This window comes from Bos javanicus, chromosome 13 (assembly GCF_032452875.1).
Source record: "Bos javanicus breed banteng chromosome 13, ARS-OSU_banteng_1.0, whole genome shotgun sequence".
Classification (NCBI taxonomy): domain Eukaryota; kingdom Metazoa; phylum Chordata; class Mammalia; order Artiodactyla; family Bovidae; genus Bos; species Bos javanicus.
Genome location: NC_083880.1, coordinates 72325578 through 72340828, shown reverse-complemented (window position 1 = coordinate 72340828; position 15251 = coordinate 72325578). Strand labels below are relative to the sequence as shown.

Below are 15251 nucleotides of genomic sequence, written 5' to 3'. Positions count from 1 at the left end.
CTTCTCCGAAAACTTTTGTTAATACTCTTTATCAATTAAAAAGTTTCTTTTTAGTTCCTCTTCCACTAAGAGATTTTTCTGGTGATCATGGATTAATTCTAATTTATAACACTTTTTAAGCATTTATTAAAATAATCATCTGGATTTTATCTTCTAACTTACTAACATTGTAAATTATATTATGTTAATATGTATTTTCATGGTGAACCATCCTTGAATTCCTGGGATAACTGTTGGAAATTCTATTAAGTCATAATTCATTTTTTAGCTCACTGCTAAAGCCATTTGCATAATTTCATTTAGAATTTTTGCATCTATGTTAGTAGTTGAAACTGTTCTTAAAATTTTTTTCTGTTATTGCCAAGCTTTGCAGGTCAAGGCTATATTCATTTTGCCTAATGAGTTGAGGGAGACTTTTGGTAACTGATTCAACTGCTTAAATTATAATTGTATCATTATGTCATATTTTTCTCCAGTAAATGTTGGTAAATTATATTTCTAGAAAGTTGCTCATTTTCTCTAACTTTTCAAATGTATTAGTATAAAGGTGTTTTAGTCTTATGGTTTTAAGAACTCTTCTGTATCTATTATCCATTCTTTCTCTCTCCTTTTCTTTATCAAGGTTTGTCTTTGTCATTAGACTATATTTTTTTCCGTATTATATATGTTCTATTTTCTATATTCTCCTCTAATCCACAAATTTTCTATAGCAACTGGATTAAAAATTAATAATTTTAGAGAAAGGCAATTATAAATTATCTGGCAATTATAAAGTATTTGGCAAATATTAGTAAAGCTAATATGTGAAAAATGTTTTTGATCACATATCAGAGACTAGAGATTGAACTATGATAAGGACTTAATTTGTGCTCTCAAGGAGCTCACAGCTGAACTGAGAAGGCAGACAAACAAATAGTCAATTAAATAGTGTAGGAAACACAATAGAGGGGAGAAAAAGAGTGGGAATGGGAACACAAAAAAGGGCTTCCTGAAGGAGGTGATGATGAACTGGGCATGGGAGGATATTTAGGAGTTAGGCAAGTAAAGAAATTGGGTATCTCTTGGTTCTACCCTTGGGCCCATCTTCAGTTGACTCAGCTTAAGAATATCTGCTAATATTTCCCTCTTCTAAGGATAAGACTCCACTTTGGGCCCAGACACCCCTCTGGTCTATATTCTCCATCACCTGTAGTAGCCTTAGTGATATACAGGCTTGGGCAAACGAGAATAAATATAGAGTTTATTGGTACTTCTCATGTTGAAGAAGATATTTGACAAAGCCCCTTAGAGTGACAGCCACTCCCCAATTGCTGATGGTTTGTAAATAGGCCCAGCCTTAGAAGAAATATCAGAACAAGTACATTAAAATAAAAGATGTACAACTCTCTGATCACTCTCTTCCAGTTCTCTTCCTTGGGGTCTCAAGAAACTACTTGGGAGAAGCCTAAATTTCCTGGTCCAAAGATGTTCAGAAAAGTAGGGCCTAGAGTCGCTGAAATTGGACAGAGAGAAATCTGGCTATGGCAGTGAGAAATAAGAAGAGTTTCTTGGTCCTGGAATACTGACAGCAACCACTCAGCTGTGGACTCTGAAGAACCCCACTGAGCACTTACTATGTACTAAGTGTCTGACGTGTATTATTCACCTAATTCTCTCAACCACCTGTGAAGTTGTCATTGTCAGCCTTCCCAGCTTACAGGTCAAGAAAGTGAAGCTCAGAAAGGTTAGGTGACTTGCCCTAAAGAACTCTGGACCTGAGATTCACATCCAAGCAACTTAGTTCCAGAACCCTCATGCACCATCTCCTATGGGGTCGTGTCTCCAATGCCTGGGACAGAGCAGACCTTAGGAGACTAAAGAATGGAATCAGTGAAAAGCACAAATTACCATGAAGGCTAGTAAGCAATGTGAAAAATTATTTTCCTACAGTGGTAAGTGAAAAACAAATAACAAAATGGTGGTGGTGGTGGTGTGTGTGTCTGTGTGTGCGTGCATGCACACACGTGTGTGTTAACGATAGACTGGGAAAGAGCATGAGGGAACTTTCTGGAGTGATCCTGATGTTCTGTATCTTGGGTTACACAGGCATATGCAGTTGTCAAAACTCAGAGAATGTACATTTAAGATTTGTACAGAGCTTCCCTGATGGCTCAGTGGTAAAGAAACCGTCTGCCAATGCGGGAGCCACTGGCTTGATCCCTGATCCGGGAAGATCCCACCTGCTGCAAAGCGACCAAGCCCGTGTGCTACGCCTATTGAGCCTGCAGTCTAGAGCCTAGGAGCTGCAGCTGCTGAAGCCTGAGTGCCGTAGAGCCTGTGCTCGGCAGCAAGAGAAGCCACTGCAACGAGAATCCCTCGCACTGCAACTAGAGAGTAGCCCCGCTCTTTGCAACTAAAGAAAAGCCCATGCAGCAACGAAGACCCAGCAGAGCCAAAAATAAAAATGAATAAAATAAAAAAAAACTACCTTTGTTAAACAACCAGTATGCACCAGTTGGAGAAGGCAATGGCACCCCATTCCAGTACTCTTGCCTGGAAAACCCCATGGATGGAGGAGCCTGTTAGGCTGCAGTCCATGGGGTCGCTAAGAGTCGGATACCACTGAGCGACTTCACTTTCACTTTTCACTTTCATGCGTTGGAGAAGGAAATGGCAACCCACTCCAGTGTTCTTGCCTGGAGAATCCCAGGGACGGGGGAGCCTGGTGGGCTGCTGTCTATGGGGTCGCACAGAGTCGGAAACGACTGAGGTGACTTAGCATGCACCAGTTATTGGATTAGATGCTAACTAAACAAAGCAAAAAAAAATGTAACAGACTCTCAATAGAAGTTTGTTTAAAAAAAAAAGATTTGCATGTTTCATTGCACGTAAATTTCAAATCAAGAGAAAAAAAGGTAAACAAATATCAGACTTTTATTAATTACACACATACTGATATATTCTAGGGGAGTTAAACCATGCCAGCATTTGAAATGTGTCCAAAAAATAAAGATTGATGGATGAGTGGAGAAATGGCTAGATGGATACATATGTAATAAAGCCAGAAAATGTAAAATGTCAATAGCCAAATTCAGGTGGTGGGCATACGGGTGTTGGCTGTAATATTCCTCCAGTATTGTTTACTAAACTGTTATGAAAAAGCGGTGAAGGAAAAGATCTTGGTATATTGTGGTGGCAATTGTTTAAAGAGCTTTTTTGTTTGCCTGCCGCTTTGCCTGCATCCTGGTATTTACGATGCTTTCCCCTTTAAAAGAATGGAGAGAGAGCCCTGCCTCCCACTCTTCCTTCCTTCCCTCCCTTCCTCCCTCATTTCATCCAGGAAATAGCGACTAAGTGCCAAGGCTGGGTTGGCAGCAAATCCCTTCTCAGGTTCCCCTCCTCTATGCTGCTGCTCCCCTTCCCCAAGCAGCACTGGCTACTCCCTCTGATGAGCAACTGTCTTCGGTTCCAACTAAAGTCCATTTGGAGTTACAAGGAGAGCATGGTACTTGGGAACCCTGTCATACCGTCCACCTTGGAGTGAAAGAATCTGCCTTATCTTTGCATCCCCCACCCCAGGTCTTCATCTGGCATGCAGGGGATCATACAGGACTGTCTAAGGAATGCAGAGAGAGAGAGAAAAAGTGTCCTGAATCCAGCAGGTAGAATTCTAGATGATTTTGCTTTCAAACTTTCTTTACTGGTGTCCGATTGCCTTTTGGATAAGGAGAACACACAGCTCGCTCAGGGGCCCCAGGGATGCTGTCGACAAGCCTTTTTACCCATCAAGGGAGGACGAACCCGCTTGCTTTGCGACTTGCAGTGATGTTCGTTTGCTTGGCTATTTGTTTATCATTGGCTTATTTATTTTTCTTTTGTTTGCCATATGGTTCCTTTAAAATATCCAGAGAAGGAAGCCACTATACATAAAGAAATTTGAATTTTTGAATGCCCGCTTCCCATCTGAAATGTCACTTGCACGTTAAGTCTCTGTCCCTGAGTTGCTGTGGCAACCTCAGCAGCACTCTTTGCCCGGGGTGACAAAGGGGCCCTTTGTTAGCCGGGAGGCCAGGTCTGGGTGCAGGGACATCCTATTCAGCCCATCATAACAAAGGAGCGCACGTCCCCCTCTCTGAGCAGGGCAGCCGCCGGCCCGATTATGCCTGCACTGTTGACAACCTTCCATGGGGAGACCGGGAAAAGAAATCCCCTTTTATTGGCATCTTTGAGCCAAAGTTGTTTTTTTCCCCCTTTTTCTCTCTGTGCTGCTCGCTGTATAAAAACCCCTGCAAAGGGCCCCACTCATGCTCTTGCAAAGAAAAAATACCAATTGTGAGGCCTCCCTGGAAGAGGGATGTGGTTCCCAATCTTAATTGAATCTCCTAAACTTGGTTATTAAATGGCAACTCCAGCAGCAGTGGGTGAGCAAATGGGTTCTTCAAATTTTAGCGGCCTGGCTCTGGCCCAGAAAAGAGTGTTGGCCACCCTTGGATCTGCAATGATCTCTGTTCCCAAGAGCAAGGGGCTTGTGCTAAGGACAGGGGACCACGCCTCACATACTCTGACCAGATCTGGGGCTCAAGTGTGCCACTCAGCCTTGGAAAGCTGAAACCCCGGGGAGGAAGTGGGGCTGGGCAGTACCTAGGGAGATGACTGAAACCCTGTGAGAGCAAGGCTAGGAACCCAGCATCCTGACTTCCAGGCCTAGGCTCTTCAAGGTCACTGGTGGGTAGAGAACAGCCCCAGACCCAGGCTACACCCATGGCCCTCCGTCTGCTGCCAGAGCCTTCTGCCTGCAGGTTAGGCTCAGTTGAGGCTCTTATAGCATTTTTCATGCTCTCTATCACTGCTCCCATCAGCATCACCTTTCACATTCCTCTTTCTGATCCAGCGATGTATGTATTAATAGAAGCTAGGACTGCGGTCTCCAACAGAGCCAGAACTGTCTTATTCACCGTGTACCAGCACAGTGCCTGGCATGCAAGGTGTACTCTGAAAGTATTTGTTGAACCAGTGGATCAAGAATGAGCGAATCTCTCAGTACGGATTCATTTCATTGTACCAAACCCTCCTTGAGGTCAAAGTCATCTTCCTCATTTAGTTCCGTTCCTGCTGTCCTCTGTTGGCAGGTCCAGGGCTGGAGCAGGCTATCCGGGTGACAGACGTGGTCCCTGCCCAACAAGGGCTGCGTTCAGACAGTTGTGTGTGCAGACACTGCAGTGGAGGACAGCGAGAGCCCAATGCGGGAGTGACCCTGGCTGCAGGAAGCAAGAAGGGAGGATGCAAGGAGTACAGAAAGACTTCCAGGCCGAGGACACTCCCAAACAAAGGAATGACCAGAGCTGGCTGAGCAAAGAACAATGCTTTGTTCAGATAAAACAGCAAAAGCAAAAAGGCAGAGTGGTGAAGTATTAGTAGTCCATGATATGTAATAGCCCTGTGAAGCTGGCAATAGGTAGAGAGTACAGAGCGTGGCAGGGAGGCCTGGATAATGCTGGAGAGACAAAGCCAGAGGGAGGACCCTATGAGCCAGGCTTAGGAACTCAAAGCCAGGGCAACCATGAACAGTTGTACATGTTGTGTACTGGGTAAAGGAGGCAAGTAGAGTTGAAATCCAGCCTGCATTCTGTTGGCTAAGCCCGGTGGCCACGTCCAAATCCCTCTACTTAAAAAGGCAGTAAAGTAAGTTTGAAAAAACATAAATTACTCAGATGCCCATTCCCAGGGGTGGGCAACAGCTTCCTCAGTCCAAGCTCCAGGCAGCGTTTGTTGAGGGGAGGTGGTGAAAAGCCCAAAGGAAGGCCAGGCAAGAATCAGGATAAATTAGCAGTTTCCCCAGGATCATTAGGGCCTACTTGGGTTGCCAGGAACATGCACACTCCAGTCCACCCAAATTTTCTAGCCTTCCACACACAGGGTGAAGGTATTTGCAAAGGAGCAGTGAAAACTCTCAATCTCCAAGTCAATCCTCATTAAGAGAAGAGAAGGCAGGAGGGGACGGAGTATGCAAAGGGGTGGAGGTTCTGGTTTTTGAGGTCTCCATGGGATTGGGCTAGAGGAACTATGAGAAGGCTGAGGATGGTATAGTGAGGCCCGCCAGGTTTTAATTTAATACGGGGGAGTGGGAGAGACTGTTTCTAGGGTGTGTCCTCAGCAGTGAGGGTAGGCTGGCCTTCAGAGAGAAGGTGAAGTCCAGGACCAGAAGATTAGGCTGTGAACTGGCTCCTGAGATGGGAGGGTGAAGCCTCAGGCCAGTAACTAGACCATGAGCTCCTCCGGGAAGGACGGGGTGGAATCTGCTTTGTGTTCCAGGCGCCCAGCCCCGTTTCTCATACATGGAAAATGAGCTATAAATATTTGTTCAATTAATGGCTGAATTGATAAAATCAATGACCCCAATATTCTGAATGTTACCTGTGAATGCCTGAGAGGTTTGGAAGGGAAGGTGTGCCAGAGGAAACAAGTACACAGAGACAGTGTGTCTTTTAGGGTGATGTTAGCTGCTGTAACAAATAACACCCCAATATCAGTGGTTTAACCTCACTGTTACTCTTTGATTGACAGCTTTCCTCCATGTGGTGATTCAGGGATCCATGCTTCCTCTCTCTCAGGCTCTATCATACCCCAAGGGCCTTGGAGCCCTTTGCATTGAGCAGGCAGATAAAGGCCAGGAGAAGGGAGAAGTTCCAGCTACTTCATACAAACCCCACTCAGGAAGTGACCCATCACTTCCGCTCCCGTTCTCTGGATGAGAACTGGTCCACAGCTCACCCTGGATGCAAGGCAGGCTGGGAAATGTAGTCGACACCTGGAAAGACGCCTTTTCAGAACAATGGAAGGGGTGCCCCTGATGTTTGGTTCATGGACACAGGAGGTGACAGGGATGTGAAGAAGGTGGGTACAGAGGTGTGGTCATGGCCAAGGACAAGAGCAGCCACCAAGTGAGCCTTAGATTGAGCTCTCAGCCTTGCTTGAGATTCTAACTGGACCATGCAGGTGAGTTTTGTGGGGGTGGGGATGGACTCACGCTGGATCCTCATGGAGTCTTGGGAAATAGAACTCACCAGCTCATGACCCCTTTTAGACAGATGAGGAAACAGGGCCTCAGAGAAGACCTTGGCCAAAGTCAGAAGCCAGAACTAGAACCCGGGGCATCTGTTTCCCAGTCTTGTGCTGACCCACCTAGTCCCTGACCTCTAAATCAATCCCCCAGAGCACGACTGAGATTTTTGTGTCATTTCAGAAAAACAGCCCAGTGCATCACTCTCTTCTGCCTGAGCTTGGAGAGAGCAGCCTGTGGCCATCAAGACTGAGTATTTGCTTTTACTGACAGCTGGGAGGAGGAGCCTTTATTGTCAGCCTCTGTGGGCAGGGCTTGGCCAGGCTCTCCCTGCTGGGTCAGGAATTCTTCCATTATTGCTCAGCAACTCGGTTACAAAATATAGGATCTTTGAACTTGTTTTTAAACACTATCAACTGAGCTCTGTGTTCGTTAATATCCCTTTGTCCTGAAACTGGACCTGGACACAAACATCTTTTCCATCAAAAATTCAAAGGGACCCTTACAAAGTGACAGAGGATTAGATAGCAGTATTTATGATAAAATCCCCCACACTCTTTTTTTTTTTTTTTTTGGCCTAGCACCAAAAATCAAATGCCAAAAAGGCAACCCATCTCAGCTGCTTTGAAACTGGCTGTGTCAGTTCAAAGATTGTTTCACTGTGGACACTGTGTGACCCTGTGTTTGCGCCTCCATGAAATTAATAAGCAATGGAGATTCATGAGCCCTTTATCTCAGTGTCTCCCCCAGTCCTGGCACACAGCAGGTTTAGGAAACAGGATGGAAACCCAAACCCTGTTTTTTCTCTGACCCCCTCCCACTCCCCTAGAAGGCAGCGACTTATAGTTGCTGAGAAATCTGTTATTCGTGGTTTTTCATTTTAAACCTGTGTTCTCACATTGCCTTAAAATGTGTCAACAAAGGCATGGGGAGTATTACCAGCACCCAGCACCGTGTGGATCAGAGCAAATGATCAGCAAGTCATCTTTGAATGAATAAAGCAATTAGGTAATTAATGTCCCAAGACGGGCTTTCATACATCACATCATTTCCTGAAAACAAGGACATGAGTGTACCTCCCCTTTAGCAAAGGGAACTCACTGCAAACTGGAGGATTGGGGTGTGCAAAAATGACATTTCTGGGGCCTATGACACTCCCCTCTGACCTCAAATCCTACCTACCTATGGCTCTCATCCCCAGATCTTCTTCTCTTCCAATCCCCTTCCTGATGTTGCTCACAACCTCCACATCTCCCCCCATCTACCCTCAGGCTGCACACCCCTTACCCCCTACCCACCAGTTCTAGCCGCTCACGCTCCAGGGTGGATGCCCAGGATGGCCTCAATTTCCCTGGGATCAGCCTCAGGGAAAGAGGACTTGGATGACTCCTCCTGGTCCCCATGGCCACCCCTTTTGTGGGGAGGGAACAGGAGGATCCAGGGGGGCCTCTGGGTGGAAGAGTGGGGTTCTTTCAGCTCCTGGTACTTAGCAACCTCCCCATGGCCCAGCCTGCCCACCTGGAAGATGAGGTGGAAACCTACTGGAGGAAGGGCCAATGCAGTCTAAGGCAGTCAACCTAAGCATTTATTTAACCCTCAACTTTAACCTCAAAATTAATCTTAATGCTATTAACCCCTTCTCTCATAGATGTTTTAAAGTTTTTCTTCCACATTAGTGTTTGTCTTTTAGCTTCAAGCCTTCTTTTGCTCTATAGAAATGTCCTCCAAAAAACAATAGCAAACTAAAAGAGAAATCTGTTTTCTTGCAATTAAATCTGTCAATCTTTTCCTTTAGTTTTTCTAAAAGATCACGAAAATGTTCTCTTGAACTTTTTTATGCTGTATGGATTTAAGGATTGCTTTTTCCCCCCTCTTTTCATCCTTGATTTATCTCTGAAGTTTATTTTGGAGTAAGACCTGACGATAGTTTTTAACTTAAATTTGTATCCCAAGGGTGAGCCAATTTAGATAGGATTTAATAAATAATTCATCATTTCTTCCCCAAATGTGAAATACTCACTTCATTATTTGACAATAGCCATGGACCTTTGAGTCTATATTTTCATTCTGGGCCCTCTTCAGTTCATCACCCCATCTCTTTAACTGGCAACATGTTTTATGAATGGGCGAGTCCCACTCTTGCTTCCTTTTCAGGAAAGGCTATTCTATTCTTTCAAACCTAATGGTCAAGATTCATAATAACTGTTAAAGTCCCATCAATTTGAGGGAGATGTTTTTATCGGGATTACCTTGAATTAAAGACTAATCTAAGAGGATTTCCCTGGTGGTCCCGTGGTTAAGCCTCTGAGCTTCCGCTGCAGGGGGTACGATCTAACCCCTGACGGCGGACTAAGATCCTGCATGCCATGTGATGTGGCCAAAATTTTTTTTTTTAATTTTTTAAAATAAAGACTAATCTAAGAAGAATGTAAATCCTTTCTATACCAACACTTCCTATTCAGGATAGGAAGCCCTATCATGTACTTATTATTTTATTGATTAAAGTCCTATTTTATATCCTTGAGTGGAGATTCATTATTTTCTCTTTCTCGTTCTTTCGTTATTCTCTCCATATTAAACCATTTTCTGATCTTGTTTCCAGGAACCCACCTTGATGCACTGTTCTGCTTTGACTCCCAGAACATCACATGCCCCTTCTTTTCCTCCTACCTCCCAAATGGCTCCTTCATAGAATCTTTTGCTCACTCCTTCTCGGCTCCCAGACTTCTCAAATGGGCCCTGCAGCTCAGACTTAGAATTCTCAAGGATTCTCCTAAATAAATGAGTACTTAAGTGATAGATATCTTTGTGCTGGGATTTCCCTGGGATCCAGTGGTTAAGAATCTGTCTTCCAATTCAGGAACACAGGGTTTGATCCCTGGTCAGGGAACTAAGATCCCACTTGCCGCGAGGCAGTGAAGCCTGGGCACTGCAACTACTGACATTACATGTCTTAAAAAAATAAAATAAAATCTTTTTACAAACGGGCTTCCCATGGTTTGAGTATTTTTCTCTTTATGATTCCTCTCCAGTGGGAAACACTGAGCAAAAGAGCCACGTAGGGTAGATTTCCTTATCATGTCAGTACTGACCATGGTTGCCTTACAGGGTTATCTTGGCTCAGAGCAGAGAGCTTTGTCTTTGAGTTAAGCTTCCACGTTCATCTATGAGAATAGTAATCTCGATTTGAAATGCCATTGCAGGAGCTACCTTTAGAAGGAAATTATGGTAGATTGCAAAAGTGGCCCCTCCTCTACATGCAGAAGAATGATTTCTAAACTCATCAGTCCTGGGTTCAAAAATCTATTCATACTCTGTTTATAGTGTGGCCTTGGGGAAAGTAACACCTTCTGAACCTCTGTTTCCTGGATAGTAAAATGAAGGCAGTAATATGTAGTTGTTGTGGGCAATTCATTCATTCATTCGACAAACATGTACAGAGTGCCTGTCACGCACTTGGTGTTGTTTTTAACACTGGGAACCCAGCATGTTTGATAAGACAGACAAACACTCATACCTTCTTGGGACTTACATTCTAGGAAAGAACAGACAATAAGAAAATAAACAAAATTATCAGAGCTAGTATAAATGCTAAAAAGAAAAGCAAAAAAATAGGAAATGGGATGGAGTGAGGGGCTTGCGTTTGAGGCAGAAAGGACTCTTGTTAAGGTGACATTTGACTGGAGCAAGTCAAGGGTGAAAGAAGCAAGATCGTTTAGGTGCTAGAGTGATTATTGAGGAGAGAGGTAATGATGGCTTAGGATGGGCAGCCATGAAGATGGTAAAGATACCGTACCCTGAGTGTGTGTGTGTGTGTGTGTGTGTGCGCGCACATGTATTCAGTCATTCAGTCATGTCCGACTCCTTGCAATCCCGTGGACTGTAGCCTGCCAGGCTCCTCTGTCCATGACATTTTTCAGGCAAGAATATAGGAGTAGGTTACCATTTCCTCCTCCAGGGGATCTTCCTGACCCAGGGATCAAACCTGCATCTCCTGTGTCTCCTGCATTGCAGGTGGATTCTATACCGCTGAGCCTTGGGGAGGTGGAGTAGAAGGAGAAGAAGATGTAGTAAGGGCTAGAAGGTTCAGCCTGTGACAGTATAAGAATTGAGTCACTGTTGAGACTGAGAGTGGAACAGGCATGGGGAGATCAGGAGCTGTTGGAACAAATTCACTGGAGAAGTCTGTTCACTTCTAGGTGCAGAGAGCAGGCAGGTAGGTGGATGCATGAGTCTGGAGCTCACGGCAGTAGCCCAGGCTAGCAGTGCAAATCCAAGCTTAAATAAGAGAATCAGATAAAGTGTTTGGACCCCTGTGAATCTTAGAAAGAAGACAGACAGGTCCATGCCAGGCTGACTCCCTGCTAACTTGAACGTATCAACGTGCACAATTTAAACTGATGCCTCTGTAAAATCACGCACTTTTTACACATCACAGTCCTTTCGAGTCTCTCATGAATGGGTATGAGCAGTGTCATCAGGAGGACCTTCAGAGCTCTCCCCAAACACTTATTCCCAAGTTAATCATGCCCTTGCCAGGATTCCAGCTCAACTGGTCAGGTCTTCATTCTATAAAAGCTCCCCACGTGGTTTTTGTGGACACCCAAGTACCATCCATTGGTCAGAACCTTGGGTGCTAAACTCATAATGCCAAGAATATTGTAAAAGTAGGGGGTGAGTTACTGGGGGCAAGAAGGCAGCTGTGGTGGCCGCAGCTGAGGAAACAAGATGGTAGATTTTCTGAAAGCACTGCCTGTCTACAACAAAAGCAATTTTAGTAGATTTCATGCGGACTCTGGGTGCAAAGCCTCGAACAGACGTCCCTCGGTCTCCCTGCCCACTCGGGAGTACCCGTCTGAACAGATCATCGTGACAGAAAAAACATTCTTTTGCGCTTCCTACATCAGCAATGGGACAGAAAGAATGCCGCCAGGAAGAGAGACCTGGAGCTAGTGGCCCTGGGGGGCGAGAGCTCGGCACCCCGCGCCCCCTCAAGGTCGCACGGAGGACAGCCCGACGTGGACGAGGACACTTAAGGCTCACGCTCCCCGACAGGCGCCTCCTGTCTTGTCTGCTCCTCGCTCACCTGCCTTGTGGTAGCGCCCTCCCACCCCCACCCCCACCCCCACCCCCACCCCCACCCGACCCCCACCTCCACCCCCACCCTCACCCCCACCCCCACCCCCTCCAGCGGCCCACCGTGCCCCTTCCACACCGCCTCCAACTTCATAGAAGCCAATGTATTTATTTTCCTTGAGTTTTTATTTACGCTGGTAAAATGTACCAAGTGATGGTTACAGGGGACGTCAGATCCAGTAGTGTGATGTTGGTAGATGCTTAAAAATATATATATATATTGTTACTCACCTCCCCACCCCCACCCCCGTCCAGTTCTCCTTCCTCCTCTTGCCCCCCAGTTCTCCTCTGGAAAACTGGAGCGTGTCTGTGAGTGTCTAGAGCCGGAACACTGCTGCGGCTGGCCGGCAAAGGTGGGGGGCCCTTCTCCCAGCCCCCTCCTACCAGTCCAGGCCTTAAAGACTTGGCCCTGTCTCAAGTTCCACTGGGACCTATTCTGTGCCGAGACCTTGCTCTAAGACTGAGTAAGGGGGAGAAGTCAGCCCTTTAGGATCTTTCTCTTAAGTCATTTTATCATGGACTAGTGCGTGCTCCATGTCCACCCCAATAAAAGGATCTTTCCTTAAAAAAAGAGAGAGAGAGAGAGAAGAGGGGGAAAGAAATATCCAAGTAATAAAGGTGGGTATGCTTATCCTTGCTTCCCAGGTGGCACGTGTGGTAAAGAACCTGTCTGCCAGTGCAAGCAAACATAAGAGATGCAGGTTCTATCCCTGGGTCAGGAAGATCCTCTGGAGGAGGGCATGGCAACCCACTCTAGTAGTCTTGCCTGGAGAATCCCGTGGACAGAGGAGCCTGGTGGGCTACAATCCACAGGGTCCCAAAGAGTCAGACATGACAGAAGTGACTTAGCATGCACACAAGCATGCTTATCCTCATTTTATAGGTAAGGAATTAGCAGCTCAGAGATGAAACAAGCTTCCTAGAGTCACATAGCTGGTGGCTGATAGCCAGGATTTGACACAGGTTTCCAGGTCGGATTCAGTGGTGTTCTTGTCACCACACTACTCTGCTGCTTGGTCACTCGTCATTCCACCGAGGAGGAGAAAGCCTGTTTTGGGAGTCTGAATGACAGAAACGTGTCAGGGGTAAGTTTTCCTGCCCTCTTAGCCAACTCTTCAGCCTGAAAGAGGTAAGGATTGAGCCGATATGTCCCAAATCCTAATATAATCAGAGTCACCGGGAGGATTCCTATGCCTCCATCCCCAAAGTTAATGCTTCGTTAGATCAGAGTGAGAAACACAGTCTTAGATGCAAAGTGCTGGCTGCTCCAAACACTCAGTCATTTCTTGGAATTTTTCTTCCACTTCCCTCAGGTGCTCAGCAGCAGATCGTGAACCCCTCCCAGCTTGGCTCTGGTCCCTGGGTCCTGGCAGGAGAGGGTTAAAGCCCTGAGAACTCGGGGCTCTTCTCTCATGAGAATGGAATGTGGAGGGGAGCAGCTGAGCGGGATGCGGGCTGTCCAGGGCTGAGCATGGCCATTGTTGCAGAACAATTGACCCCCAGGAACAGAACAGCAGACGCTAATTATGGGACACTCGTGTTGTCATGTAATTATGAGGCCTCTGGAACCATCAGCATAAGAAACTAAGCTCACTGGCTCGTTTTGGTCATAACTTTTCCCAAAATGCTCTGCTCAGAAATCTGAAGAAGTAAGACTGTTAACTCAGAGTTGCATAAAAGACTCAGTCCAGAGAGTCTCGGGTTTTGGTCATGCTAAAATCTCCCAGTTGCTTGATACATATGTGGAGTCTCAGGACGCACTTCCAGAAACTTGGGTTTGGTGGAACTGAGTGGAAATGAAATTAGCCATTGAAATTCACAGAAGTCCAAATTTAGCCCTCCTTGGGAGTTGGCAGAAGTCCTGGCAACCATACTGGAGTTTTCTAAGTACCCTCACTCCCTTAGCAAGGACTCTGATGCTCAACTGTTGTTGCCTGAGCCTTGTGAGTTAATCAACACATCCTCAAACACCAATTGAACCCCAAGATAGCTCACCAGGAAGACCAAGTCGAATGACTAAATTTCTCTGCACACAATCTCAGATCTGATGGGAAAGTAAGAGTCACAGAGAAGACAATGATATAAAACTGGAGTGATAAAGGCTCTGAAAAGAGAAAGGATGAAGGAGCAAAATGACCTCATCTGAGGGTCCTTGGGTGTCTGATCACTGAATTAGGTGACTTTAGACATGAGTCAGAAATCTATGGTAATCTAGCTTGGTTAAGATAGAATAAGTGATGTGTATGTTTGTTTAATACAGCACGAGCTACAGCTGCTGCAGAAATAACCAGAAACCAAGGAGAAATGCCTCCAGAGCGTTCTCTAGGCTTCATTCTTCCACACTGACTTCCTGGGCCACCTGGACGCCACCAATTCCCTGCCTCACACCTCCCGCACTCTCCCATCTGAAAGATGCTACACCTCTTCCTTTAACTCCAATTTGAAAACTCCTAGGAAGATTTCTGCTTGGCCCAATGGGCTCCATTCTCCAGCTCTGGTCCAGGGGAAAAAAGCTGCAATGATTGACAGCTCATAGAACCAAAGGGTGAAGACAGGATAGGAAGCTTCTCCCTCAATGAGAGGAGAGAAAGATTGAGCAAAATTTGGTCCCTATCGTTACATACCCTATTCCATTTAAATCTCGCAACCAGGTTGGGAGGAGGTAAACACTGCTAAAGTGTTCTAAGACCCTTGCATTGATTGGGAAGAAGATAAAAATACACATTAATGTTGGACTTTGATAAGTCAAGGACACTTGTTGTAGTCTCTATGGTAGCCTTTAAAGGAATAGTAAAAGTATGTATAATTACTGAGGTGACAAAAGAGGCCACAAAAACACAAACTTCAACAGAAAAAAATAAAGGATAGAGGAAAATAGAAATTACACAGTAAAATGGTAGATTTAAACTTAAATACATTCTTAATTACACTAAATATAAATAGTCAAAAGGGTCAAAATTAATACAAAGATAAACCATATTAAAAAGTATAAAACTCATATGTTCTTTAACAAGAGATAAATCTGAAATAGAAGGATACAGAAAAGCTGAAAGTAAGATGTCAGTGGGTTGCTTTT

At 45.3% G+C, this 15251-nt stretch overlaps 1 pseudogene; it reads left to right on the top strand.

The window, feature by feature from the left end:
• LOC133259752 (DET1- and DDB1-associated protein 1-like) overlaps positions 1-12096 on the top strand; it is a 12894-nt pseudogene extending 798 nt beyond the window's left edge.
• The last annotated feature ends 3155 nt before the right edge of the window (positions 12097-15251 follow it).